At 38.0% G+C, this 22,413-nt stretch overlaps 55 pseudogenes; all 55 read right to left on the bottom strand.

Annotated features, from left to right (window-relative positions):
- Nucleotides 1-23: 23 nt before the first annotated feature.
- Nucleotides 24-142, bottom strand: LOC149620123 (5S ribosomal RNA; annotated as a pseudogene).
- Nucleotides 143-262: 120 nt separating this feature from the next.
- On the bottom strand, nt 263-365 carry LOC149620122 (5S ribosomal RNA; annotated as a pseudogene).
- Nucleotides 366-502: 137 nt separating this feature from the next.
- LOC149620121 (5S ribosomal RNA) lies at nt 503-621 on the bottom strand (annotated as a pseudogene).
- A 359-nt stretch (nt 622-980) lies between these two features.
- Nucleotides 981-1,099, bottom strand: LOC149620120 (5S ribosomal RNA; annotated as a pseudogene).
- A 362-nt stretch (nt 1,100-1,461) lies between these two features.
- LOC149620119 (5S ribosomal RNA) lies at nt 1,462-1,580 on the bottom strand (annotated as a pseudogene).
- Nucleotides 1,581-1,702: 122 nt separating this feature from the next.
- LOC149620118 (5S ribosomal RNA) lies at nt 1,703-1,821 on the bottom strand (annotated as a pseudogene).
- A 359-nt stretch (nt 1,822-2,180) lies between these two features.
- Nucleotides 2,181-2,299, bottom strand: LOC149620117 (5S ribosomal RNA; annotated as a pseudogene).
- Nucleotides 2,300-2,418: 119 nt separating this feature from the next.
- Nucleotides 2,419-2,521, bottom strand: LOC149620116 (5S ribosomal RNA; annotated as a pseudogene).
- Nucleotides 2,522-2,657: 136 nt separating this feature from the next.
- On the bottom strand, nt 2,658-2,776 carry LOC149620115 (5S ribosomal RNA; annotated as a pseudogene).
- A 119-nt stretch (nt 2,777-2,895) lies between these two features.
- LOC149620114 (5S ribosomal RNA) lies at nt 2,896-2,998 on the bottom strand (annotated as a pseudogene).
- Nucleotides 2,999-3,135: 137 nt separating this feature from the next.
- LOC149620113 (5S ribosomal RNA) lies at nt 3,136-3,254 on the bottom strand (annotated as a pseudogene).
- A 123-nt stretch (nt 3,255-3,377) lies between these two features.
- On the bottom strand, nt 3,378-3,496 carry LOC149620112 (5S ribosomal RNA; annotated as a pseudogene).
- A 119-nt stretch (nt 3,497-3,615) lies between these two features.
- Nucleotides 3,616-3,718, bottom strand: LOC149620111 (5S ribosomal RNA; annotated as a pseudogene).
- Nucleotides 3,719-3,856: 138 nt separating this feature from the next.
- On the bottom strand, nt 3,857-3,975 carry LOC149620110 (5S ribosomal RNA; annotated as a pseudogene).
- Nucleotides 3,976-4,097: 122 nt separating this feature from the next.
- On the bottom strand, nt 4,098-4,216 carry LOC149620109 (5S ribosomal RNA; annotated as a pseudogene).
- Nucleotides 4,217-4,575: 359 nt separating this feature from the next.
- Nucleotides 4,576-4,694, bottom strand: LOC149620108 (5S ribosomal RNA; annotated as a pseudogene).
- Nucleotides 4,695-4,813: 119 nt separating this feature from the next.
- Nucleotides 4,814-4,916, bottom strand: LOC149620107 (5S ribosomal RNA; annotated as a pseudogene).
- A 136-nt stretch (nt 4,917-5,052) lies between these two features.
- Nucleotides 5,053-5,171, bottom strand: LOC149620106 (5S ribosomal RNA; annotated as a pseudogene).
- A 119-nt stretch (nt 5,172-5,290) lies between these two features.
- Nucleotides 5,291-5,393, bottom strand: LOC149620105 (5S ribosomal RNA; annotated as a pseudogene).
- Nucleotides 5,394-5,530: 137 nt separating this feature from the next.
- LOC149620104 (5S ribosomal RNA) lies at nt 5,531-5,649 on the bottom strand (annotated as a pseudogene).
- Nucleotides 5,650-6,008: 359 nt separating this feature from the next.
- On the bottom strand, nt 6,009-6,127 carry LOC149620103 (5S ribosomal RNA; annotated as a pseudogene).
- Nucleotides 6,128-6,485: 358 nt separating this feature from the next.
- LOC149620102 (5S ribosomal RNA) lies at nt 6,486-6,604 on the bottom strand (annotated as a pseudogene).
- Nucleotides 6,605-6,723: 119 nt separating this feature from the next.
- Nucleotides 6,724-6,826, bottom strand: LOC149620101 (5S ribosomal RNA; annotated as a pseudogene).
- A 137-nt stretch (nt 6,827-6,963) lies between these two features.
- LOC149620100 (5S ribosomal RNA) lies at nt 6,964-7,082 on the bottom strand (annotated as a pseudogene).
- Nucleotides 7,083-7,203: 121 nt separating this feature from the next.
- On the bottom strand, nt 7,204-7,322 carry LOC149620099 (5S ribosomal RNA; annotated as a pseudogene).
- Nucleotides 7,323-7,681: 359 nt separating this feature from the next.
- On the bottom strand, nt 7,682-7,800 carry LOC149620098 (5S ribosomal RNA; annotated as a pseudogene).
- Nucleotides 7,801-7,919: 119 nt separating this feature from the next.
- LOC149620097 (5S ribosomal RNA) lies at nt 7,920-8,022 on the bottom strand (annotated as a pseudogene).
- A 137-nt stretch (nt 8,023-8,159) lies between these two features.
- On the bottom strand, nt 8,160-8,278 carry LOC149620096 (5S ribosomal RNA; annotated as a pseudogene).
- A 121-nt stretch (nt 8,279-8,399) lies between these two features.
- Nucleotides 8,400-8,518, bottom strand: LOC149620095 (5S ribosomal RNA; annotated as a pseudogene).
- Nucleotides 8,519-8,639: 121 nt separating this feature from the next.
- On the bottom strand, nt 8,640-8,742 carry LOC149620094 (5S ribosomal RNA; annotated as a pseudogene).
- Nucleotides 8,743-8,880: 138 nt separating this feature from the next.
- On the bottom strand, nt 8,881-8,999 carry LOC149620093 (5S ribosomal RNA; annotated as a pseudogene).
- A 137-nt stretch (nt 9,000-9,136) lies between these two features.
- On the bottom strand, nt 9,137-9,255 carry LOC149620092 (5S ribosomal RNA; annotated as a pseudogene).
- A 340-nt stretch (nt 9,256-9,595) lies between these two features.
- LOC149620091 (5S ribosomal RNA) lies at nt 9,596-9,714 on the bottom strand (annotated as a pseudogene).
- Nucleotides 9,715-10,073: 359 nt separating this feature from the next.
- Nucleotides 10,074-10,192, bottom strand: LOC149620090 (5S ribosomal RNA; annotated as a pseudogene).
- Nucleotides 10,193-10,311: 119 nt separating this feature from the next.
- Nucleotides 10,312-10,414, bottom strand: LOC149620089 (5S ribosomal RNA; annotated as a pseudogene).
- Nucleotides 10,415-10,551: 137 nt separating this feature from the next.
- Nucleotides 10,552-10,670, bottom strand: LOC149620088 (5S ribosomal RNA; annotated as a pseudogene).
- Nucleotides 10,671-10,808: 138 nt separating this feature from the next.
- LOC149620087 (5S ribosomal RNA) lies at nt 10,809-10,927 on the bottom strand (annotated as a pseudogene).
- A 137-nt stretch (nt 10,928-11,064) lies between these two features.
- On the bottom strand, nt 11,065-11,183 carry LOC149620086 (5S ribosomal RNA; annotated as a pseudogene).
- An 837-nt stretch (nt 11,184-12,020) lies between these two features.
- LOC149620085 (5S ribosomal RNA) lies at nt 12,021-12,139 on the bottom strand (annotated as a pseudogene).
- A 3,277-nt stretch (nt 12,140-15,416) lies between these two features.
- On the bottom strand, nt 15,417-15,535 carry LOC149620084 (5S ribosomal RNA; annotated as a pseudogene).
- Nucleotides 15,536-16,369: 834 nt separating this feature from the next.
- LOC149620083 (5S ribosomal RNA) lies at nt 16,370-16,488 on the bottom strand (annotated as a pseudogene).
- A 359-nt stretch (nt 16,489-16,847) lies between these two features.
- On the bottom strand, nt 16,848-16,966 carry LOC149620082 (5S ribosomal RNA; annotated as a pseudogene).
- A 357-nt stretch (nt 16,967-17,323) lies between these two features.
- Nucleotides 17,324-17,442, bottom strand: LOC149620081 (5S ribosomal RNA; annotated as a pseudogene).
- Nucleotides 17,443-17,800: 358 nt separating this feature from the next.
- On the bottom strand, nt 17,801-17,919 carry LOC149620080 (5S ribosomal RNA; annotated as a pseudogene).
- Nucleotides 17,920-18,278: 359 nt separating this feature from the next.
- LOC149620079 (5S ribosomal RNA) lies at nt 18,279-18,397 on the bottom strand (annotated as a pseudogene).
- Nucleotides 18,398-18,755: 358 nt separating this feature from the next.
- Nucleotides 18,756-18,874, bottom strand: LOC149620078 (5S ribosomal RNA; annotated as a pseudogene).
- Nucleotides 18,875-19,009: 135 nt separating this feature from the next.
- On the bottom strand, nt 19,010-19,128 carry LOC149620077 (5S ribosomal RNA; annotated as a pseudogene).
- Nucleotides 19,129-19,265: 137 nt separating this feature from the next.
- On the bottom strand, nt 19,266-19,384 carry LOC149620076 (5S ribosomal RNA; annotated as a pseudogene).
- Nucleotides 19,385-19,744: 360 nt separating this feature from the next.
- LOC149620075 (5S ribosomal RNA) lies at nt 19,745-19,863 on the bottom strand (annotated as a pseudogene).
- Nucleotides 19,864-20,000: 137 nt separating this feature from the next.
- LOC149620074 (5S ribosomal RNA) lies at nt 20,001-20,119 on the bottom strand (annotated as a pseudogene).
- A 357-nt stretch (nt 20,120-20,476) lies between these two features.
- On the bottom strand, nt 20,477-20,595 carry LOC149620073 (5S ribosomal RNA; annotated as a pseudogene).
- Nucleotides 20,596-20,953: 358 nt separating this feature from the next.
- LOC149620072 (5S ribosomal RNA) lies at nt 20,954-21,072 on the bottom strand (annotated as a pseudogene).
- A 119-nt stretch (nt 21,073-21,191) lies between these two features.
- LOC149620071 (5S ribosomal RNA) lies at nt 21,192-21,294 on the bottom strand (annotated as a pseudogene).
- Nucleotides 21,295-21,910: 616 nt separating this feature from the next.
- On the bottom strand, nt 21,911-22,029 carry LOC149620070 (5S ribosomal RNA; annotated as a pseudogene).
- A 358-nt stretch (nt 22,030-22,387) lies between these two features.
- Nucleotides 22,388-22,413, bottom strand: part of LOC149620069 (5S ribosomal RNA) — a 119-nt pseudogene continuing 93 nt past the window's right edge.

Raw genomic sequence — 22,413 nt, 5'->3', positions numbered from 1 at the left:
AAAAGAGGAAAAAAAAGTGAAAAAGCCAACGGCACGCCTTGTTCCTAAGTGGTCTCCCTCCCAAGTACTGACTGAGCTCGACGCTGCTTAACTTCGGTGATCGGACGATAACCGGTGTATTAAGCGTGATATGGCCGTTGCCGAGAGTGCTAGTTAATAATTTGAATTTAATTAACCTTCATCTTTATAAAACAATAACAAAAAGAAGATATGTTTGCTTTTTTCATATCTGGTGGAATTTAAGAGGAAACAAAAGTGAAAAAGCCAACGGCACGCAGTGTTCCCAAGTACTGACTGCGCTCGACGCTGTTTAACTTCGGTGATCGGACGAGAACCGGTGTTTTCAGCGTGATATGGCCGTTGCCGAGAGCGCTATTTAATAATTCGAATTTAAATTAAGTGAGACAAATTAACCTTCATGTTTTTAAAACAATAACAAAAAGAAAATATGTTTGCTTTTTTCATATCTATTGGAATTAAAAAGAGGGAAAAAAAGTGAAAAAGCCAACGGCACGCAGTGTTCTTAAGTGGTCTCCCTCCCAAGTACTGACTGCGCTCGACGCTGCTTAACTTCGGTGATCGGACGATAACCGGTGTTTTCAGCGTGATATGGCCGTTGCCGAGAGTGCTATTTAAAAATTTGAATATAATTAACCTTCATCGTTATAAAACAATATCAAAAAGAAGATATGTTTGCTTTTTTCATACCTGGTGGAATTAAAATAGGAAATAAAAGTGAAAAAGTCAACGTCACGCAGTGTTTCCAAGTACTGACTGCACTCGACGCTGCTTAACTTCGGTGATTGGACTAGAACCGGTGTTTTCAGCGTGATATGGCCGTTGCCTAGAGTGCTAGTTAATAATTCGAATTTAAATTAAGTGAGACAAATTAACCTTCATCTTTTTAAAACAATAATAAAAAGAAACATGTTTGCTTTTTTCATATCTATTAAAATTTAAAATAGGTAAAAAAGTGAAAAAGCCAAAGGCACGAAGTGTTCGTAAGTGGTCTCCCTCCCAAGTACTGACTGCGCTCGACGCTGCTTAAATTCGGTGATCGCACGAGAACCGGTGTTTTCAGCGTGATATGGCCGTTGCCGAGAGTGCCATTTAATAATTTGAATTTAATTAACCTTCATCTTTATAAAACAATATCAAAAAGAAGATATGTTTGCTTTTTTCATATCTGGTGGAATTTAAATAGGAAATAAAAGTGAAAAAGCCAACGTCACGCAGTGTTTCCAAGTACTGACTGCGCTCGACGCTGCTTAACTTCGGTGATCGGACGAGAACCGGTGTTTTCAGCGTGATATGGCCGTTGCTGTGAGTGCTAGTTAATAATTCGAATTTAAATTAAGTGAGACAAATTCACCTTCATCTTTTTAAAACAATAACAAAAAGAAATCATGTTTGCTTTTTTCATATCTATTAAAATTTAAAAGAGGAAAAAAAAAGTGAAAAAGCCAACGGCACGCCTTGTTCCTAAGTGGTCTCCCTCCAAAGTACTGACTGAGCTCGACGCTGCTTAACTTCAGTGATCGGACGATAACCGGTGTATTAAGCGTGATATGGCCGTTGCCGAGAGTGCTAGTTAATAATTTGAATTTAATTAACCTTCATCTTTATAAAACAATAACAAAACGAAAACATGTTTGCTTTTTTCATATCTATTAAAATTTAAAAGTGGAAAAAAAAGTGATAAAGCCAACGGCACGCAGTGTTGCTAAGTGGTGTCCCTCCCAAGTACTGACTGCGCTCGACGTTGATTAACTTCGGTGATCGGACGAGAACCGGTGTTTTCAGCGTGATATGGCCGTTGCCGAGAGTGCTATTTAATAATTTGAGTTTAATTAACCTTCATCTTTATTAAACAATATCAAAAAGAAGATATGTTTGCTTTTTTCATATCTGGTGGAATTTAAATAGGAAATAAAAGTAAAAAAGCCAACGTCACGCAGTGTTTCCAAGTACTGACTGCGCTCGACGCTGCTTAACTTCGGTGATCGGACGAGAACCGGTGTTTTCAGCGTGATATGGCCACTGCCGAGAGTGCTTGTTAATAATTCGAATTTAAATTAAGTGAGACAAATTAACCTTCATCTTTTAAAACCATAACAAAAAGAAAACATGTTTGCTTTTTTCATATCTATTAAAATTTAAAAGAGGAAAAAAAGTGAAAAAGCCAACGGCACGCCTTGTTCCTAACTGGTCTCCCTCCCAAGTACTGACTGCGCTCGACGCTGCTTAACTTCGGTGATCGGACGATAACCGGTGTATTAAGCGTGATATGGCCGTTGCCGAGAGTGCTAGTTAATAATTTGAATTTAATTAACCTTCATCTTTATAAAACAATAACAAAAAGAAGATATGTTTGTTTTTTCATATCTGGTGGAATTTAAGAGGAAACAAAAGTGAAAAAGCCAACGGCACGCAGTGTTCCCAAGTACTGACTGCGCTCGACGCTGTTTAACTTCGGTGATCGGACGAGAACCGGTGTTTTCAGCGTGATATGGCCGTTGCCGAGAGTGCTAGATAATAATTCGAATTTAAATTAAGTGAGACAAATTAACCTTCATCTTTTTAAAACAATAACAAAAAGAAATCATGTTTGCTTTTTTCAAATCTATTAAAATTTAAAAGAGGAAAAAAAGTGAAAAAGCCAACGGCACGCCTTGTTCCTAACTGGTCTCCCTCCCAAGTACTGACTGCGCTCGACGCTGCTTAACTTCGGTGACCGGACGATAACCGGTGTATTAAGCGTGATATGGCCGTTGCCGAGAGTGCTAGTTAATAATTTGAATTTAATTAACCTTCATCTTTATAAAACAATAACAAAAAGAAGATATGTTTGTTTTTTCATATCTGGTAGAATTTAAGAGGAAACAAAAGTGAAAAAGCCAACGGCACGCAGTGTTCCCAAGTACTGACTGCGCTCGACGCTGTTTAACTTCGGTGATCGGACGAGAACCGGTGTTTTCAGCGTGATATGGCCGTTGCCGAGAGTGCTAGATAATAATTCGAATTTAAATTAAGTGAGACAAATTAACCTTCATCTTTTTAAAACAATAACAAAAAGAAATCATGTTTGCTTTTTTCATATCTATTAAAATTTAAAAGTGAAAAAAAAAGTCAAAAAGCCAACGGCACGCAGTGTTCCTAAGTGGTCTCCCTCCCAAGTTCTGACTGCGCTCGACGCTGCTTAACTTCGGTGATCGGACGATAACCGGTGTATTCAGCGTGATATGGCCGTTGCCAAGCGTGTTAGTTAGAAATTTGAATTTAATTAACCTTCATCTTTATAAAACAATAACAAAACGAATACATGTTTGCTTTTTTCATATCTATTAAAATTTAAAAGTGAAAAAAAAAAGTGAAAAAGCCAACGGCACGCAGTGTTCCTAAGTGGTCTCCCTCCCAAGTTCTGACTGCGCTCGACGCTGCTTAACTTCGGTGATCGGACGATAACCGGTGTATTCAGCGTGATATGGCCGTTGCCAAGCGTGTTAGTTAGAAATTTGAATTTAATTAACCTTCATCTTTATAAAACAATAACAAAAGGAAGATATGTTTGTTTTTTCATATCTGGTGGAATTTAAGAGGAAACAAAAGTGAAAAAGCCAACGGCACGCAGTGTTCCCAAGTACTGACTGCGCTCGACGCTGTTTAACTTCGGTGATCGGACGAGAACCGGTGTTTTCAGCGTGATATGGCCGTTGCGGAGAGTGCTAGTTAATAATTCGAATTTAAATTAAGTGAGACAAATTCACCTTCATCTTTTTAAAACAATAACAAAAAGAAATCATGTTTGCTTTTTTCATATCTATTAAAATTTAAAAGAGGAAAAAAAAAGTGAAAAAGCCAACGGCACGCCTTGTTCCTAAGTGGTCTCCCTCCAAAGTACTGACTGAGCTCGACGCTGCTTAACTTCAGTGATCGGACGATAACCGGTGTATTAAGCGTGATATGGCCGTTGCCGAGAGTGCTAGTTAATAATTTGAATTTAATTAACCTTCATCTTTATAAAACAATAACAAAACGAAAACATGTTTGCTTTTTTCATATCTATTAAAATTTAAAAGTGGAAAAAAAAGTGATAAAGCCAACGGCACGCAGTGTTGCTAAGTGGTGTCCCTCCCAAGTACTGACTGCGCTCGACGTTGATTAACTTCGGTGATCGGACGAGAACCGGTGTTTTCAGCGTGATATGGCCGTTGCCGAGAGTGCTATTTAATAATTTGAGTTTAATTAACCTTCATCTTTATTAAACAATATCAAAAAGAAGATATGTTTGCTTTTTTCATATCTGGTGGAATTTAAATAGGAAATAAAAGTAAAAAAGCCAACGTCACGCAGTGTTTCCAAGTACTGACTGCGCTCGACGCTGCTTAACTTCGGTGATCGGACGAGAACCGGTGTTTTCAGCGTGATATGGCCACTGCCGAGAGTGCTTGTTAATAATTCGAATTTAAATTAAGTGAGACAAATTAACCTTCATCTTTTAAAACCATAACAAAAAGAAAACATGTTTGCTTTTTTCATATCTATTAAAATTTAAAAGAGGAAAAAAAGTGAAAAAGCCAACGGCACGCCTTGTTCCTAACTGGTCTCCCTCCCAAGTACTGACTGCGCTCGACGCTGCTTAACTTCGGTGATCGGACGATAACCGGTGTATTAAGCGTGATATGGCCGTTGCCGAGAGTGCTAGTTAATAATTTGAATTTAATTAACCTTCATCTTTATAAAACAATAACAAAAAGAAGATATGTTTGTTTTTTCATATCTGGTGGAATTTAAGAGGAAACAAAAGTGAAAAAGCCAACGGCACGCAGTGTTCCCAAGTACTGACTGCGCTCGACGCTGTTTAACTTCGGTGATCGGACGAGAACCGGTGTTTTCAGCGTGATATGGCCGTTGCCGAGAGTGCTAGATAATAATTCGAATTTAAATTAAGTGAGACAAATTAACCTTCATCTTTTTAAAACAATAACAAAAAGAAATCATGTTTGCTTTTTTCAAATCTATTAAAATTTAAAAGAGGAAAAAAAGTGAAAAAGCCAACGGCACGCCTTGTTCCTAACTGGTCTCCCTCCCAAGTACTGACTGCGCTCGACGCTGCTTAACTTCGGTGACCGGACGATAACCGGTGTATTAAGCGTGATATGGCCGTTGCCGAGAGTGCTAGTTAATAATTTGAATTTAATTAACCTTCATCTTTATAAAACAATAACAAAAAGAAGATATGTTTGTTTTTTCATATCTGGTAGAATTTAAGAGGAAACAAAAGTGAAAAAGCCAACGGCACGCAGTGTTCCCAAGTACTGACTGCGCTCGACGCTGTTTAACTTCGGTGATCGGACGAGAACCGGTGTTTTCAGCGTGATATGGCCGTTGCCGAGAGTGCTAGATAATAATTCGAATTTAAATTAAGTGAGACAAATTAACCTTCATCTTTTTAAAACAATAACAAAAAGAAATCATGTTTGCTTTTTTCATATCTATTAAAATTTAAAAGTGGAAAAAAAAGTGAAAAAGCCAACGGCACGCAGTGTTCCTAAGTGGTCTCCCTCCCAAGTTCTGACTGCGCTCGACGCTGCTTAACTTCGGTGATCGGACGAGAACCGGTGTTTTCAGCGTGATATGGCCGTTGCCGAGAGTGCTATTTAATAATTTGAGTTTAATTAACCTTCATCTTTATTAAACAATATCAAAAAGAAGATATGTTTGCTTTTTTCATATCTGGTGGAATTTAAATAGGAAATAAAAGTAAAAAAGCCAACGTCACGCAGTGTTTCCAAGTACTGACTGCGCTCGACGCTGCTTAACTTCGGTGATCGGACGAGAACCGGTGTTTTCAGCGTGATATGGCCACTGCCGAGAGTGCTTGTTAATAATTCGAATTTAAATTAAGTGAGACAAATTAACCTTCATCTTTTAAAAGAATAACAAAAAGAAAACATGTTTGCTTTTTTCATATCTATTAAAATTTAAAAGAGGAAAAAAAGTGAAAAAGCCAACGGCACGCAGTGTTGCTAAGTGGTCTCCCTCCCAAGTACTGACTGCGCTCGACGTTGATTAACTTCGGTGATCGGACGAGAACCGGTGTTTTCAGCGTGATATGGCCGTTGCCGAGAGTGCTATTTAATAATTTGAGTTTAATTAACCTTCATCTTTATTAAACAATATCAAAAAGAAGATATGTTTGCTTTTTTCATATCTGGTGGAATTTAAATAGGAAATAAAAGTAAAAAAGCCAACGTCACGCAGTGTTTCCAAGTACTGACTGCGCTCGACGCTGCTTAACTTCGGTGATCGGACGAGAACCGGTGTTTTCAGCGTGATATGGCCACTGCCGAGAGTGCTTGTTAATAATTCGAATTTAAATTAAGTGAGACAAATTAACCTTCATCTTTTAAAACAATAACAAAAAGAAAACATGTTTGCTTTTTTCATATCTATTAAAATTTAAAGAGGAAAAAAAGTGAAAAAGCCAACGGCACGCCTTGTTCCTAACTGGTCTCCCTCCCAAGTACTGACTGCGCTCGACGCTGCTTAACTTCGGTGATCGGACGATAACCGGTGTATTAAGCGTGATATGGCCGTTGCCGAGAGTGCTAGTTAATAATTTGAATTTAATTAACCTTCATCTTTATAAAACAAAAACAAAAAGAAGATATGTTTGTTTTTTCATATCTGGTGGAATTTAAGAGGAAACAAAAGTGAAAAAGCCAACGGCACGCAGTGTTCCCAAGTACTGACTGCGCTCGACGCTGTTTAACTTCGGTGATCGGACGAGAACCGGTGTTTTCAGCGTTATATGGCCGTTGCCGAGAGTGCTAGATAATAATTCGAATTTAAATTAAGTGAGACAAATTCACCTTCATCTTTTTAAAACAATAACAAAAAGAAATCATGTTTGCTTTTTTCATATCTATTAAAATTTAAAAGAGGAAAAAAAAGTGAAAAAGCCAACGGCACGCCTTGTTCCTAAGTGGCCTCCCTCCCAAGTACTGACTGAGCTCGACGCTGCTTAACTTCGGTGATCGGACGATAACCGGTGTATTAAGCGTGATATGGCCGTTGCCGAGAGTGCTAGTTAATAATTTGAATTTAATTAACCTTCATCTTTATAAAACAATAACAAAAAGAAGATATGTTTGCTTTTTTAATATCTATTAAAACTTAAAAGTGGAAAAAAAGTGATAAAGCCAACGGCACGCAGTGTTGCTAAGTGGTCTCCCTCCCAAGTACTGACTGCGCTCGACGTTGATTAACTTCGGTGATCGGACGAGAACCGGTGTTTTCAGCGTGATATGGCCGTTGCCGAGAGTGCTATTTAATAATTTGAGTTTAATTAACCTTCACCTTTATTAAACAATATCAAAAAGAAGATATGTTTGCTTTTTTCATATCTGGTGGAATTTAAATAGGAAATAAAAGTAAAAAAGCCAACGTCACGCAGTGTTTCCAAGTACTGACTGCGCTCGACGCTGCTTAACTTCGGTGATCGGACGAGAACCGGTGTTTTCAGCGTGATATGGCCACTGCCGAGAGTGCTTGTTAATAATTCGAATTTAAATTAAGTGAGACAATTTAACCTTCATCTTTTAAAACAATAACAAAAAGAAAACATGTTTGCTTTTTTCATATCTATTAAAATTTAAAAGAGGAAAAAAAGTGAAAAAGCCAACGGCACGCCTTGTTCCTAACTGGTCTCCCTCCCAAGTACTGACTGCGCTCGACGCTGCTTAACTTCGGTGATCGGACGATAACCGGTGTATTAAGCGTGATATGGCCGTTGCCGAGAGTGCTAGTTAATAATTTGAATTTAATTAACCTTCATCTTTATAAAACAAAAACAAAAAGAAGATATGTTTGTTTTTTCATATCTGGTGGAATTTAAGAGGAAACAAAAGTGAAAAAGCCAACGGCACGCAGTGTTCCCAAGTACTGACTGCGCTCGACGCTGTTTAACTTCGGTGATCGGACGAGAACCGGTGTTTTCAGCGTGATATGGCCGTTGCCGAGAGTGCTAGATAATAATTCGAATTTAAATTAAGTGAGACAAATTAACCTTCATCTTTTTAAAACAATAACAAAAAGAAATCATGTTTGCTTTTTTCATATCTATTAAAATTTAAAAGAGGAAAAAAAAGTGAAAAAGCCAACGGCACGCCTTGTTCCTAAGTGGCCTCCCTCCCAAGTACTGACTGAGCTCGACGCTGCTTAACTTCGGTGATCGGACGATAACCGGTGTATTAAGCGTGATATGGCCGTTGCCGAGAGTGCTAGTTAATAATTTGAATTTAATTAACCTTCATCTTTATAAAACAATAACAAAAAGAAGATATGTTTGCTTTTTTAATATCTATTAAAACTTAAAAGTGGAAAAAAAGTGATAAAGCCAACGGCACGCAGTGTTGCTAAGTGGTCTCCCTCCCAAGTACTGACTGCGCTCGACGTTGATTAACTTCGGTGATCGGACGAGAACCGGTGTTTTCAGCGTGATACGGCCGTTGCCGAGAGTGCTATTTAATAATTTGAGTTTAATTAACCTTCATCTTTATTAAACAATATCAAAAAAAAGATATGTTTGCTTTTTTCATATCTGGTGGAATTTAAATAGGAAATAAAAGTAAAAAAGCCAACGTCACGCAGTGTTTCCAAGTACTGACTGCGCTCGACGCTGTTTAACTTCGGTGATCGGACGAGAACCGGTGTTTTCAGCGTGATATGGCCGTTGCCGAGAGTGCTAGATAATAATTCGAATTTAAATTAAGTGAGACAAATTAACCTTCATCTTTTTAAAACAATAACAAAAAGAAATCATGTTTGCTTTTTTCATATCTATTAAAATTTAAAAGTGGAAAAAAAAAGTGAAAAAGCCAACGACATGCAGTGTTGCTAAGTGGTCTCCCTCCCTAGTACTGATTGCGCTCGACGCTGTTTAACTTCGGTGATCGGTCGAGAACCGGTGTTTTCAGCGTGTTATGGACGTTGCCGAGAGTGTTAGATAATAATTCGAATTTAAATTAAGTGAGACAAATTAACCTTCATCTTTTCAAAACAATAACAAAAAGATAACATGTTTGCTTTTTTCATATCTATTAAAATTTAAAAGTGGAAAAAAAAGTGATAAAGCCAACGGCACGCAGTGTTGCTAAGTGGTCTCCCTCCCAAGTACTGACTGCGCTCGACGCTGCTTAACTTCGGTGATCGGACGATAACCGGTGTATTAAGCGTAATATGGCCGTTGCCGAGAGTGCTAGTTAATAATTTGAATTTAATTAACCTTCATCTTTATAAAACAATAACAAAAAGAAGATATGTTTTTTTTCATATCTGGTGGAAATTAAGAGGAAACAAAAGTGAAAAAGCCAACGGCACGCAGTGTTCCCAAGTACTGACTGAGCTCGACGCTGCTTAACTTCGGTGATCGGACGATAACCGGTGTATTAAGCGTGATATGGCCGTTGCCGAGAGTGCTAGTTAATAATTTGAATTTAATTAACCTTCATCTTTATAAAACAATAACAAAAAGAAGATATGTTTGCTTTTTTAATATCTATTAAAACTTAAAAGTGGAAAAAAGTGATAAAGCCAACGGCACGCAGTGTTGCTAAGTGGTCTCCCTCCCAAGTACTGACTGCGCTCGACGTTGATTAACTTCGGTGATCGGACGAGAACCGGTGTTTTCAGCGTGATACGGCCGTTGCCGAGAGTGCTATTTAATAATTTGAGTTTAATTAACCTTCATCTTTATTAAACAATATCAAAAAGAAGATATGTTTGCTTTTTTCATATCTGGTGGAATTTAAATAGGAAATAAAAGTAAAAAAGCCAACGTCACGCAGTGTTTCCAAGTACTGACTGCGCTCGACGCTGCTTAACTTCGGTGATCGGACGAGAACCGGTGTTTTCAGCGTGATATGGCCACTGCCGAGAGTGCTTGTTAATAATTCGAATTTAAATTAAGTGAGACAAATTAACCTTCATCTTTTAAAACAATAACAAAAAGAAAACATGTTTGCTTTTTTCATATCTATTAAAATTTAAAAGAGGAAAAAGAGTGAAAAAGCCAACGGCACGCCTTGTTCCTAACTGGTCTCCCTCCCAAGTACTGACTGCGCTCGACGCTGCTTAACTTCGGTGATCGGACGATAACCGGTGTATTAAGCGTGATATGGCCGTTGCCGAGAGTGCTAGTTAATAATTTGAATTTAATTAACCTTCATCTTTATAAAACAATAACAAAAAGAAGATATGTTTGTTTTTTCATATCTGGTGGAATTTAAGAGGAAACAAAAGTGAAAAAGCCAACGGCACGCAGTGTTCCCAAGTACTGACTGCGCTCGACGCTGTTTAACTTCGGTGATCGGACGAGAACCGGTGTTTTCAGCGTGATATGGCCGTTGCCGAGAGTGCTAGATAATAATTCGAATTTAAATTAAGTGAGACAAATTAACCTTCATCTTTTTAAAACAATAACAAAAAGAAATCATGTTTGCTTTTTTCATATCTATTAAAATTTAAAAGTGGAAAAAAAAGTGAAAAAGCCAACGACATGCAGTGTTGCTAAGTGGTCTCCCTCCCTAGTACTGATTGCGCTCGACGCTGTTTAACTTCGGTGATCGGTCGAGAACCGGTGTTTTCAGCGTGTTATGGACGTTGCCGAGAGTGTTAGATAATAATTCGAATTTAAATAAGGTGAGACAATTTAACCTTCATCTTATTAAAACAATAAAAAAAAAGAAATCATGTTTGCTTTTTTCATATCTATTAAAATTTAAAAGTGGAAAAAAAAGTGAAAAAGCCAACGGCACGCAGTGTTGCTAAGTGGTCTCCCTCCCTAGTACTGATTGCGCTCGACCCTGCTTAACTTCGGTGATCGGACGAGAACCGGTGTTTTCAACGTTATATGGCCGTTGCCGAGAGTGCTAGTTAATAATTCGAATTTAAATTAAGTGAGACAAATTAACCTTCATCTTTTCAAAACAATAACAAAAAGATAACATGTTTGCTTTTTTAATATCTAATAAAATTTAAAAGAGGAAAAAAAAATGAAAAAGCCAACGGCACGCCATGTTCCTAAGTGGTCTCCCTCCCAAGTTCTGACTGCGCTCGACGCTGCTTAACTTCGGGGATCGGACGATAACCGGTGTATTAAGCGTGATATGGCCGTTGCCGAGAGTGCTAGTTAATAATTTGAATTTAATTAACCTTCATCTTTATAAAACAATAACAAAAAGAAGATATGTTTGTTTTTTCATATCTGGTGGAATTTAAGAGGAAACGAAAGTGAAAAAGCCAACGGCATGCAGTGTTCCCAAGTACTGACTGCGCTCGACGCTGTTTAACTTCGGTGATCGGACGAGAACCGGTGTTTTCAGCGTGATATGGCGTTGCCGAGAGTGTTAGATAATAATTCGAATTTAAATTAAGTGAGACAAATTAACCTTCATCTTTTTAAAACAATAACAAAAAGAAAATATGTTTGCTTTTATTCATATCTACTGGAATTTAAAAGAGGAAAAAAAAGTGAAAAATCCAACGGCACGCAGTGTTCCTAAGTGGTCTCCCTCCCAAGATCTGACTGCGCTCGACGCTGCTTAACTACGGGGATCGGACGATAACCGGTGTATTAAGCGTGATATGGCCGTTGCCGAGAGTGCTAGTTAATAATTTGAATTTAATTATCTTTCATCTTTATAAAACAATAACAAAAAGAAGATATGTTTGTTTTTTCATATCTGGTGGAATTTAAGAGGAAACAAAAGTGAAAAAGCCAACGGCACGCAGTGTTTCCAAGTACTGACTGCGCTCGACGCTGTTTAACTTCGGTTATCGGACGAGAACCGGTGTTTTCAGCGTGATATGGCGTTGCCGAGAGTGTTAGATAATAATTCGAATTTAAATTAAGTGAGACAAATTAACCTTCATCTTTTTAAAATAATAACAAAGAGAAAACATGTTTGCTTTTTTAATATCTAATAAAATTTAAAAGAGGAAAAAAAAAATGAAAAAGCCAACGGCACGCCATGTTCCTAAGTGGTCTCCCTCCCAAGTTCTGACTGCGCTCGACGCTGCTTAACTTCGGGGATCGGACGATAACCGGTGTATTAAGCGTGATATGGCCGTTGCCGAGAGTGCTAGTTAATAATTTGAATTTAATTAACCTTCATCTTTATAAAACAATAACAAAAAGAAGATATGTTTGTTTTTTCATATCTGGTGGAATTTAAGAGGAAACAAAAGTGAAAAAGCCAACGGCACGCAGTGTTCCCAAGTACTGACTGCGCTCGACGCTGTTTAACTTCGGTGATCGGACGAGAACCGGTGTTTTCAGCGTGATATGGCGTTGCCGAGAGTGTTAGATAATAATTCGAATTTAAATTAAGTGAGACAAATTAACCTTCATCTTTTTAAAATAATAACAAAAAGAAAACATGTTTGCTTTTTTCATATCTATTAAAATTTAAAAGAGGAAAAAAAAATGAAAAAGCCAACGGCACGCCATGTTCCTAAGTGGTCTCCCTCCCAAGTACTGACTGCCCTCGACGCTGCTTAACTTAAGGGATCGGTCGATAACCGGTGTATTAAGCGTGATATGGCCGTTGCCGAGAGTGCTAGTTAATAATTTGAATTTAATTATCCTTCATCTTTATAAAACAATAACAAAAAGAAGATATGTTTGTTTTTTCATATCTGGTGGAATTTAAGAGGAAACAAAAGTGAAAAAGCCAACGTCACGCAGTGTTCCCAAGTACTGACTGCGCTCGACGCTGTTTAACTTTGGTTATCGGACGAGAACCGGTGTTTTCAGCGTGATATGGCGTTGCCGAGAGTGTTAGATAATAATTCGAATTTAAATTAAGTGAGACAAATTAACCTTCATCTTTTTAAAATAATAACAAAGAGAAAACATGTTTGCTTTTTACCTCTCCGAGTGACGTATGTCACGGAGAGGTTCTAATTTCGACGTGTGTGTCTGTCTGTCTGTCTGTCTGTCTGTTGTTACACCCACGTGACCGCGTTCGCAGTTTCCAAATCGGAGCAAACGTGTTCGCCATTTCCGAACTGCTTTCACAGTCACGGAAATGGCTCCTTTACTGGAGTTCTCACATCACCATCTTCTGGTCGTTGTCCATTCCACACGGACACCAGTCTGTACATACTGGCTTCTAATCACCACCATCTTCTGGTCTTTGCCCATTCCACACGGACACCAGTCTGTACATACTGGCTTCTAATCACCACCATCTTCTGGTCTTCGTTTTTGTCCATCGCACATGGACACCAGTCTGTACTTACTGGCTTCTAACACCACCATCTTCTGGTCATTGTCCATCCCACATGGACACCAGTCTGTACACACTGGCTTCTAACACCACCATCTTCTGGTCTTTGTTTTTGTCCATACCACATGGACACCAGTCTGTACACCTGGCTTCTACACCACCATCTTCTGGTCTTTGTTTTTGTCCATCCCACATGGACACCAGTCTGCACACCTGGCTTCTACTCCATCGTCATCGTTTGGTTTAAGACATTCGCGGCGATCAGCTAGGGTTACGAGAAACGTCTAGACTCCCTAGGGTGGGTTGTCCACGATAGGTTTTCGCAATTGCGGTTGTTCTTGCTTTTAACTGTAGTTCGACACCCTTATATACTACCTATTTGAATAAGGCGAAGCAACCGGCGTATGCTTCATTTCAAACGCCAATATTAGTCAAGTCTCTCAAGAATGTTTAATTGTTCTTTTTTAAAACGATGTAACGTTCAATAAGGCGAATAACTAGCGAAGAAAATATTAAATATTAATTATATTCATTTTAATATTTAAGATAATCTTGTTTCTCAATTCAAAATTAATACGGAAAGAGTTAAAAAGCAGTCTATGCTTTTGTCTGTGTGTGTCCGTCCGTGGTTACAGTAGTGCGCTGCGTTAGAAGTTCGTTTTGTTTTGATGTGTAAAGGAATCCTACAGAACCATAATATTCCCTTTATCCTTAATATAAAGTGAATATGTGGAAATACTTTTCGTAATTATGATGCATTTAGTACTTTTGTAGCTTTAAAGCTCTATTTCATTTTGATATTCCAAAAATGTTTTTTAATATTATTATTTAAAATGGATGTTTATATATTACCTAAGCTATACTACATCTGTTTATAGCATAATCCTTTCTAAAGTGAATACAAGTACAATGGTACTATGTTGGTCAAATGAACTTTAATTTGACAATAGGCCTAGTGAACCAAAAAGTAAACGCTTTGGTTTGGATTTCGTTTCTGTAATGCAGAGACATTAACGGTTCAGAGTGAGCCGAAAGTTAAGTACACTTTAGGCTTAGATATTATAATCATGGTGGAAATCTGGGCCGCGTTCAGCAGAGCCCAGCGCTGTTAACAGTGTCCTACATAACGGGATTTTGTTTTTGAATTTTGACGTCACGGTGCTTAGCGCTGAGCTAGCGCGGTCTTCAAAGAAAATAGTCGGCTTTTTGGATAACGTGACGTAAAACGTGTAGTTCTCAGCTTGGCGAAGAAACCATGGATGAATTAATACAAATAGCTCTGTGGGACTATAGCTATTTAATTGGCGTGAAACCAGTTGATCACGCGAGAATTTTGAGAGATATGCTTGTTTCTAATTTTAATTATAAAAGTTGTTATCTATCTCTATAAATATGTTATCATACAATTTTTGTTAAGCCTTGGTACCTTGCACGCTTTATTGCGCTAGCGTCATTTATAAAACGCCGATGACCGGAGAGAAGCTATGATGACAGAGCTCACCGGTAAACATTTCCAAAATCCGCTGTCTTTTTTGGTGAGCTCTGCTGAACGCAGCCCAGACCTGTGAAAGGTCTGATCGTTATCGGATAATAGCTTCGTGTTTTCATGCTTTTTATGGTACGCATATACTTTTAGTGTGTGTAGCCACAAATAAGCTTTGGTGTTATGTAACGTTAACAGTCATGTTGACAAACTAAGAAAATCGTTGAAGTGAAACGAGAGGATAGTGTTTATATGGCAACCCTGTTGTGAATATGGCTTTGAACATAGAGGGCATACAGTTGAGGAGTAGAAAATTGGGCCTTTACAAACACGTAAAGGTAGTATCCCTCCAAAGTTTTATCTAGGTTTTATCTCTTCATTTCCCGTTTCTCCCCCATCGGATGATTTTAATGTGTACAAGTATATCATTATTGGATGTAAAATGTCGTCTGATTTACAGTATATTTGCTATGCTTTGTATACTGCTTTAATATTTCATACATTTTAACTTAAGAAACATTTCCATATCTGGGTAAATAAGTTTGTAAGTAGTCGTCTTGACTCGGAGAGGTCATATTTTGGTTTTCCCAACTTGTTTAATATCTAATAAAATTTAAAAGAGGAAAAAAAAATGAAAAAGCCAACGGCACGCCATGTTCCTAAGTGGTCTCCCTCCCAAGTTCTGACTGCGCTCGACGCTGCTTAACTTCGGGGATCGGACGATAACCGGTGTATTAAGCGTGATATGGCCGTTGCCGAGAGTGCTAGTTAATAATTTGAATTTAATTAACCTTCATCTTTATAAAACAATAACAAAAAGAAGATATGTTTGTTTTTTCATATCTGGTGGAATTTAAGAGGAAACAAAAGTGAAAAAGCCAACGGCACGCAGTGTTCCCAAGTACTGACTGCGCTCGACGCTGTTTAACTTCGGTTATCGGACGAGAACCGGTGTTTTCAGCGTGATATGGCGTTGCCGAGAGTGTTAGATAATAATTCGAATTTAAATTAAGTGAGACAAATTAACCTTCATCTTTTTAAAATAATAACAAAGAGAAAACATGTTTGCTTTTTTAATATCTAATAAAATTTAAAAGAGGAAAAAAAAATGAAAAAGCCAACGGCACGCCATGTTCCTAAGTGGTCTCCCTCCCAAGTTCTGACTGCGCTCGACGCTGCTTAACTTCGGGGATCGGACGATAACCGGTGTATTAAGCGTGATATGGCCCTTGCCGAGAGTGCTAGTTAATAATTTGAATTGAATTAACCTTCATCTTTATAAAACAATAACAAAAAGAAGATATGTTGGTTTTTTCATATCTGGTGGAATTTAAGAGGAAACAAAAGTGAAAAAGCCAACGGCACGCAGTGTTCCCAAGTACTGACTGCGCTCGACGCTGTTTAACTTCGGTTATCGGACGAGAACCGGTGTTTTCAGCGTGATATGGCGTTGCCGAGAGTGTTAGATAATAATTCGAATTTAAATTAAGTGAGACAAATTAACCTTCATCTTTTTAAAATAATAACAAAGAGAAAACATGTTTGCTTTTTTAATATCTAATAAAATTTAAAAGAGGAAAAAAAATGAAAAAGCCAACGGCACGCCATGTTCCTAAGTGGTCTCCCTCCCAAGTTCTGACTGCGCTCGACGCTGCTTAACTTCGGGGATCGGACGATAACCGGTGTATTAAGCGTGATATGGCCGTTGCCGACAGTGCTAGTTAATAATTTGAATTTAATTAACCTTCATCTTTATAAAACAATAACAAAAAGAAGATATGTTTGTTTTTTCATATCTGGTGGAATTTAAGAGGAAACAAAAGTGAAAAAGCCAACGGCACGCAGTGTTCCCAAGTACTGACTGCGCTCGACGCTGCTTAACTTCGGTGATCGGACGTGACCCGGTTTTTCAGTGTGATATGGCCGTTGCGGAGAGTGCTAGTTATTAATTCGAATTTAAATTAAGTGAGACAAATTAACCTTCATCTTTTTAAAACAATAACCAAAAGAAAATATGTTTGCTTTTATTCATATCTATTGGAATTTAAAAGAGGAAAAAAAAGTGAAAAATCCAACGGCACGCAGTGTTCCTAAGTGGTCTCCCTCCCAAGTTCTGACTGCGCTCGACGCTGCTTAACTTCGGGGATTGGACGATAACCGGTGTATTAAGCGTGATATGGCCGTTGCCGAGAGTGCTAGTTAATAATTTGAATTTAATTAACCTTCATCTTTATAAAACAATAACAAAAAGAAGATATGTTTGTTTTTTCATATCTGGTGGAATTTAAGAGGAAACAAAAGTGAAAAAGCCAACGGCACGCAGTGTTCCCAAGTACTGACTGCGCTCGACGCTGTTTAACTTCGGTTATCGGACGAGAACCGGTGTTTTCAGCGTGATATGGCGTTGCCGAGAGTGTTAGATAATAATTCGAATTTAAATTAAGTGAGACAAATTAACCTTCATCTTTTTAAAATAATAACAAAGAGAAAACATGTTTGCTTTTTTAATATCTAATAAAATTTAAAAGAGGAAAAAAAATGAAAAAGCCAACGGCACGCCATGTTCCTAAGTGGTCTCCCTCCCAAGTTCTGACTGCGCTCGACGCTGCTTAACTTCGGGGATCGGACGATAACCGGTGTATTAAGCGTGATATGGCCGTTGCCGAGAGTGCTAGTTAATAATTTGAATTGAATTAACCTTCATCTTTATAAAACAATAACAAAAAGAAGATATGTTTGTTTTTTCATATCTGGTGGAATTTAAGAGGAAACAAAAGTGAAAAAGCCAACGGCACGCAGTGTTCCCAAGTACTGACTGCGCTCGACGCTGTTTAACTTCGGTTATCGGACGAGAACCGGTGTTTTCAGCGTGATATGGCGTTGCCGAGAGTGTTAGATAATAATTCGAATTTAAATTAAGTGAGACAAATTAACCTTCATCTTTTTAAAATAATAACAAAGAGAAAACATGTTTGCTTTTTTAATATCTAATAAAATTTAAAAGAGGAAAAAAAAATGAAAAAGCCAACGGCACGCCATGTTCCTAAGTGGTCTCCCTCCCAAGTTCTGACTGCGCTCGACGCTGCTTAACTTCGGGGATCGGACGATAACCGGTGTATTAAGCGTGATATGGCCGTTGCCGACAGTGCTAGTTAATAATTTGAATTTAATTAACCTTCATCTTTATAAAACAATAACAAAAAGAAGATATGTTTGTTTTTTCATATCTGGTGGAATTTAAGAGGAAACAAAAGTGAAAAAGCCAACGGCACGCAGTGTTCCCAAGTACTGACTGCGCTCGACGCTGCTTAACTTCGGTGATCGGACGTGACCCGGTTTTTCAGTGTGATATGGCCGTTGCGGAGAGTGCTAGTTATTAATTCGAATTTAAACTAAGTGAGACAAATTAACCTTCATCTTTTTAAAACAATAACCAAAAGAAAATATGTTTGCTTTTATTCATATCTATTGGAATTTAAAAGAGGAAAAAAAAGTGAAAAATCCAACGGCACGCAGTGTTCCTAAGTGGTCTCCCTCCCAAGTTCTGACTGCGCTCGACGCTGCTTAACTTCGGGGATCGGACGATAACCGGTGTATTAAGCGTGATATGGCCGTTGCCGAGAGTGCTAGTTAATAATTTGAATTTAATTAACCTTCATCTTTATAAAACAATAACAAAAAGAAGATATGTTTGTTTTTTCATATCTGGTGGAATTTAAGAGGAAACAAAAGTGAAAAAGCCACCGGCACGCAGTGTTCCCAAGTAGTGACTGCGCTCGACCCTGGTTAACTTCGGTGATCGGACGAGAACCGGTGTTTTCAACGTTATATGGCCGTTGCCGAGAGTGCTAGTTAATAATTCGAATTTAAATTAAGTGAGACAAATTAACCTTCATCTTTTTAAAACAATAACAAAAAGATGACATGTTTGCTTTTTTCATATCTATTAAAATTTAAAAGAGGAAAAAAAGTGGAAAAGCCAACGGAACGCCTTGTTCCTAAGTGGTCTCCCTCCCAAGTACTGACTGCGCTCGACGCTGTTTAACTTCGGTGATCGGACGAGAACCGGTGTTTTCAGCGTGATATGGCCGTTGCCGAGAGTGATAGATAATAATTCGAATTTAAATTAAGTGAGACAAATTAACCATCTTTTTAAAACAATAACAAAAAGAAAATATGTTTGCTTTTTTTCATATCTATTGGAATTTAAAAGAGGAAAAAAAAGTGAAAAAGCCAACGGCACGCAGTGTTCCTAAGTGGTCTCCCTCCCAAAATCTGACTGCGCTCGACCCTGCTTAACTTCGGTGATCGGACGAGAACCGGTGTTTTCAGTGTGATATGGCCGTTGCGGAGAGTGCTAGTTAATAATTCGAATTTAAATTAAGTGAGACAAATTAACCTTCATCTTTTTAAAACAATAACAAAAAGAAAACATGTTTGCTTTTTTCATATCTATTAAAATTTAAAAGAGGAAAAAAAAGTGAAAAAGCCAACGGCACGCCTTGTTCCTAAGTGGTCTCCCTCCCAAGTACTGACTGCGTTCGACGCTGCTTAACTTCGGTGATCGGACGATAACCGATGTATTAAGCGTAATATGGCCGTTGCCGAGAGTGCTAGTTAATAATTTGAATTTAATTAACCTTCATCTTTATAAAACAATAACAAAAAGAAGATATGTTTGTTTTTTCATATCTGGTGGAATTTAAGAGGAAACAAAAGTGAAAAAGCCACCGGCACGCAGTGTTCCCAAGTAGTGACTGCGCTCGACCCTGGTTAACTTCGGTGATCGGACGAGAACCGGTGTTTTCAACGTTATATGGCCGTTGCCGAGAGTGCTAGTTAATAATTCGAATTTAAATTAAGTGAGACAAATTAACCTTCATCTTTTTAAAACAATAACAAAAAGAAAATATGTTTGCTTTTTTTCATATCTATTGGAATTTAAAAGAGGAAAAAAAAGTGAAAAAGCCAACGGCACGCAGTGTTCCTAAGTGGTCTCCCTCCCAAAATCTGACTGCGCTCGACCCTGCTTAACTTCGGTGATCGGACGAGAACCGGTGTTTTCAGTGTGATATGGCCGTTGCGGAGAGTGCTAGTTAATAATTCGAATTTAAATTAAGTGAGACAAATTAACCTTCATCTTTTTAAAACAATAACAAAAAGAAAACATGTTTGCTTTTTTCATATCTATTAAAATTTAAAAGAGGAAAAAAAAGTGAAAAAGCCAACGGCACGCCTTGTTCCTAAGTGGTCTCCCTCCCAAGTACTGACTGCGTTCGACGCTGCTTAACTTCGGTGATCGGACGATAACCGATGTATTAAGCGTAATATGGCCGTTGCCGAGAGTGCTAGTTAATAATTTGAATTTAATTAACCTTCATCTTTATAAAACAATAACAAAAAGAAGATAAATTTTTTTTCATATCTGGTGGAATTTAAGAGGAAACAAAAGTGAAAAAGCAAACGGCACGCAGTGTTCCCAAGTACTGACTGCGCTCGACGCTGTTTAACTTCGGTTATCGGACGAGAACCGGTGTTTTCAGCGTGATATGGCGTTGCCGAGAGTGTTAGATAATAATTCGAATTTAAATTAAGTGAGACAAATTAACCTTCATCTTTTTAAAATAATAACAAAAAGAAAACATGTTTTCTTTTTTCATATCTATTAAAATTTAAAAGAGGAAAAAAAAAATTAAAAAGCCAACGGCACGCCATGTTCCTAAGTGGTCTCCCTCCCAAGTTCTGACTGCGCTCAACGCTGCTTAACTTCGGGGATCGGACGACAACCGGTGTATTAAGCGTGATATGGCCGTTGCCGAGAGAGCTAGTTAATAATTTGAATTTAATTAACCTTCATCTTTATAAAACAATAACAAAAAGAAGATATGTTTGTTTTTTCATATCTGGTGGAATTTAAGAGGAAACAAAAGTGAAAAAGCCACCGGCACGCAGTGTTCCCAAGTAGTGACTGCGCTCGACCCTGCTTAACTTCGGTGATCGGACGAGAAGCGGTGTTTTCAACGTTATATGGCCGTTGCCGAGAGTGCTAGTTAATAATTCGAATTTAAATTAAGTGAGACAAATTAACCTTCATCTTTTTAAAACAATAACAAAAAGATAACATGTTTGCTTTTTTCATATCTATTAAAATTTAAAAGAGGAAAAAAAGTGAAAAAGCCAACGGAACGCCTTATTCCTAAGTGGTCTCCCTCCCAAGTACTGACTGCGCTCGACGCTGTTTAACTTCGGTGATCGGACGAGAACCGGTGTTTTCAGCGTGATATGGCCGTTGCCGAGAGTGCTAGTTAATAATTTGAATTTAATTAACCTTCATCTTTATAAAACAATAACAAAAAGAAGATATGTTTGTTTTTTCATATCTGGTGGAATTTAAGAGGAAACAAAAGTGAAAAAGCCAACGGCACGCAGTGTTCCCGAGTACTGACTGCGCTCGACGCTGCTTAACTTCGGTGATCGGACGAGAACCGGTGTTTTCAGTGTGATATGGCCGTTGCGGAGAGTGCTAGTTAATAATTCGAATTTAAATTAAGTGAGACAAATTAACCTTCATCTTTTTAAAATAATAACAAAAAGAAAACATGTTTGCTTTTTTCATATCTATTAAAATTTAAAAGAGGAAAAAAAAATGAAAAAGCCAACGGCACGCCATGTTCCTAAGTGGTCTCCCTCCCAAGTACTGACTGCGTTCGACAATGCTTAACTTCGGGGATCGGACGACAACCGGTGTATTAAGTGTGATATGGCCGTTGCCGAGAGTGCTAGTTAATAATTTGAATTTAATTAACCTTCATCTTTATAAAACAATAACAAAAAGAAGATATGTTTGTTTTTTCATATCTGGTGGAATTTAAGAGGAAACAAAAGTGAAAAAGCCACCGGCACGCAGTGTTCCCAAGTAGTGACTGCGCTCGACCCTGCTTAACTTCGGTGATCGGAAGAGAACCGGTGTTTTCAACGTTATATGGCCGTTGCCGAGAGTGCTAGTTAATAATTCGAATTTAAATTAAGTGAGACAAATTAACCTTCATCTTTTTAAAACAATAACCAAAAGAAAATATGTTTGCTTTTATTCATATCTATTGGAATTTAAAAGAGGAAAAAAAAGTGAAAAATCCAACGGCACGCAGTGTTCCTAAGTGGTCTCCCTCCCAAGTTCTGACTGCGCTCGACGCTGCTTAACTTCGGGGATCGGACGATAACCGGTGTATTAAGCGTGATATGGCCGTTGCCGAGAGTGCTAGTTAATAATTTGAATTTAATTAACCTTCATCTTTATAAAACAATAACAAAAAGAAGATATGTTTGTTTTTTCATATCTGGTGGAATTTAAGAGGAAACAAAAGTGAAAAAGCCACCGGCACGCAGTGTTCCCAAGTAGTGACTGCGCTCGACCCTGCTTAACTTCGGTGATCGGACGAGAACCGGTGTTTTCAACGTTATATGGCCGTTGCCGAGAGTGCTAGTTAATAATTCGAATTTAAATTAAGTGAGACAAATTAACCTTCATCTTTTTAAAACAATAACAAAAAGATAACATGTTTGCTTTTTTCATATCTATTAAAATTTAAAAGAGGAAAAAAAGTGGAAAAGCCAACGGAACGCCTTGTTCCTAAG

This window comes from Phalangium opilio, unplaced genomic scaffold (genome assembly GCF_054372755.1).
Source record: "Phalangium opilio isolate 3A_F unplaced genomic scaffold, DU_Popi_V2 ptg000209l_1, whole genome shotgun sequence".
NCBI classification, from domain to species: Eukaryota; Metazoa; Arthropoda; class Arachnida; order Opiliones; family Phalangiidae; genus Phalangium; species Phalangium opilio.
The sequence above is the reverse complement of the archived record's forward strand: the minus strand, read 5'-3'. Positions and strand labels throughout refer to the sequence as shown.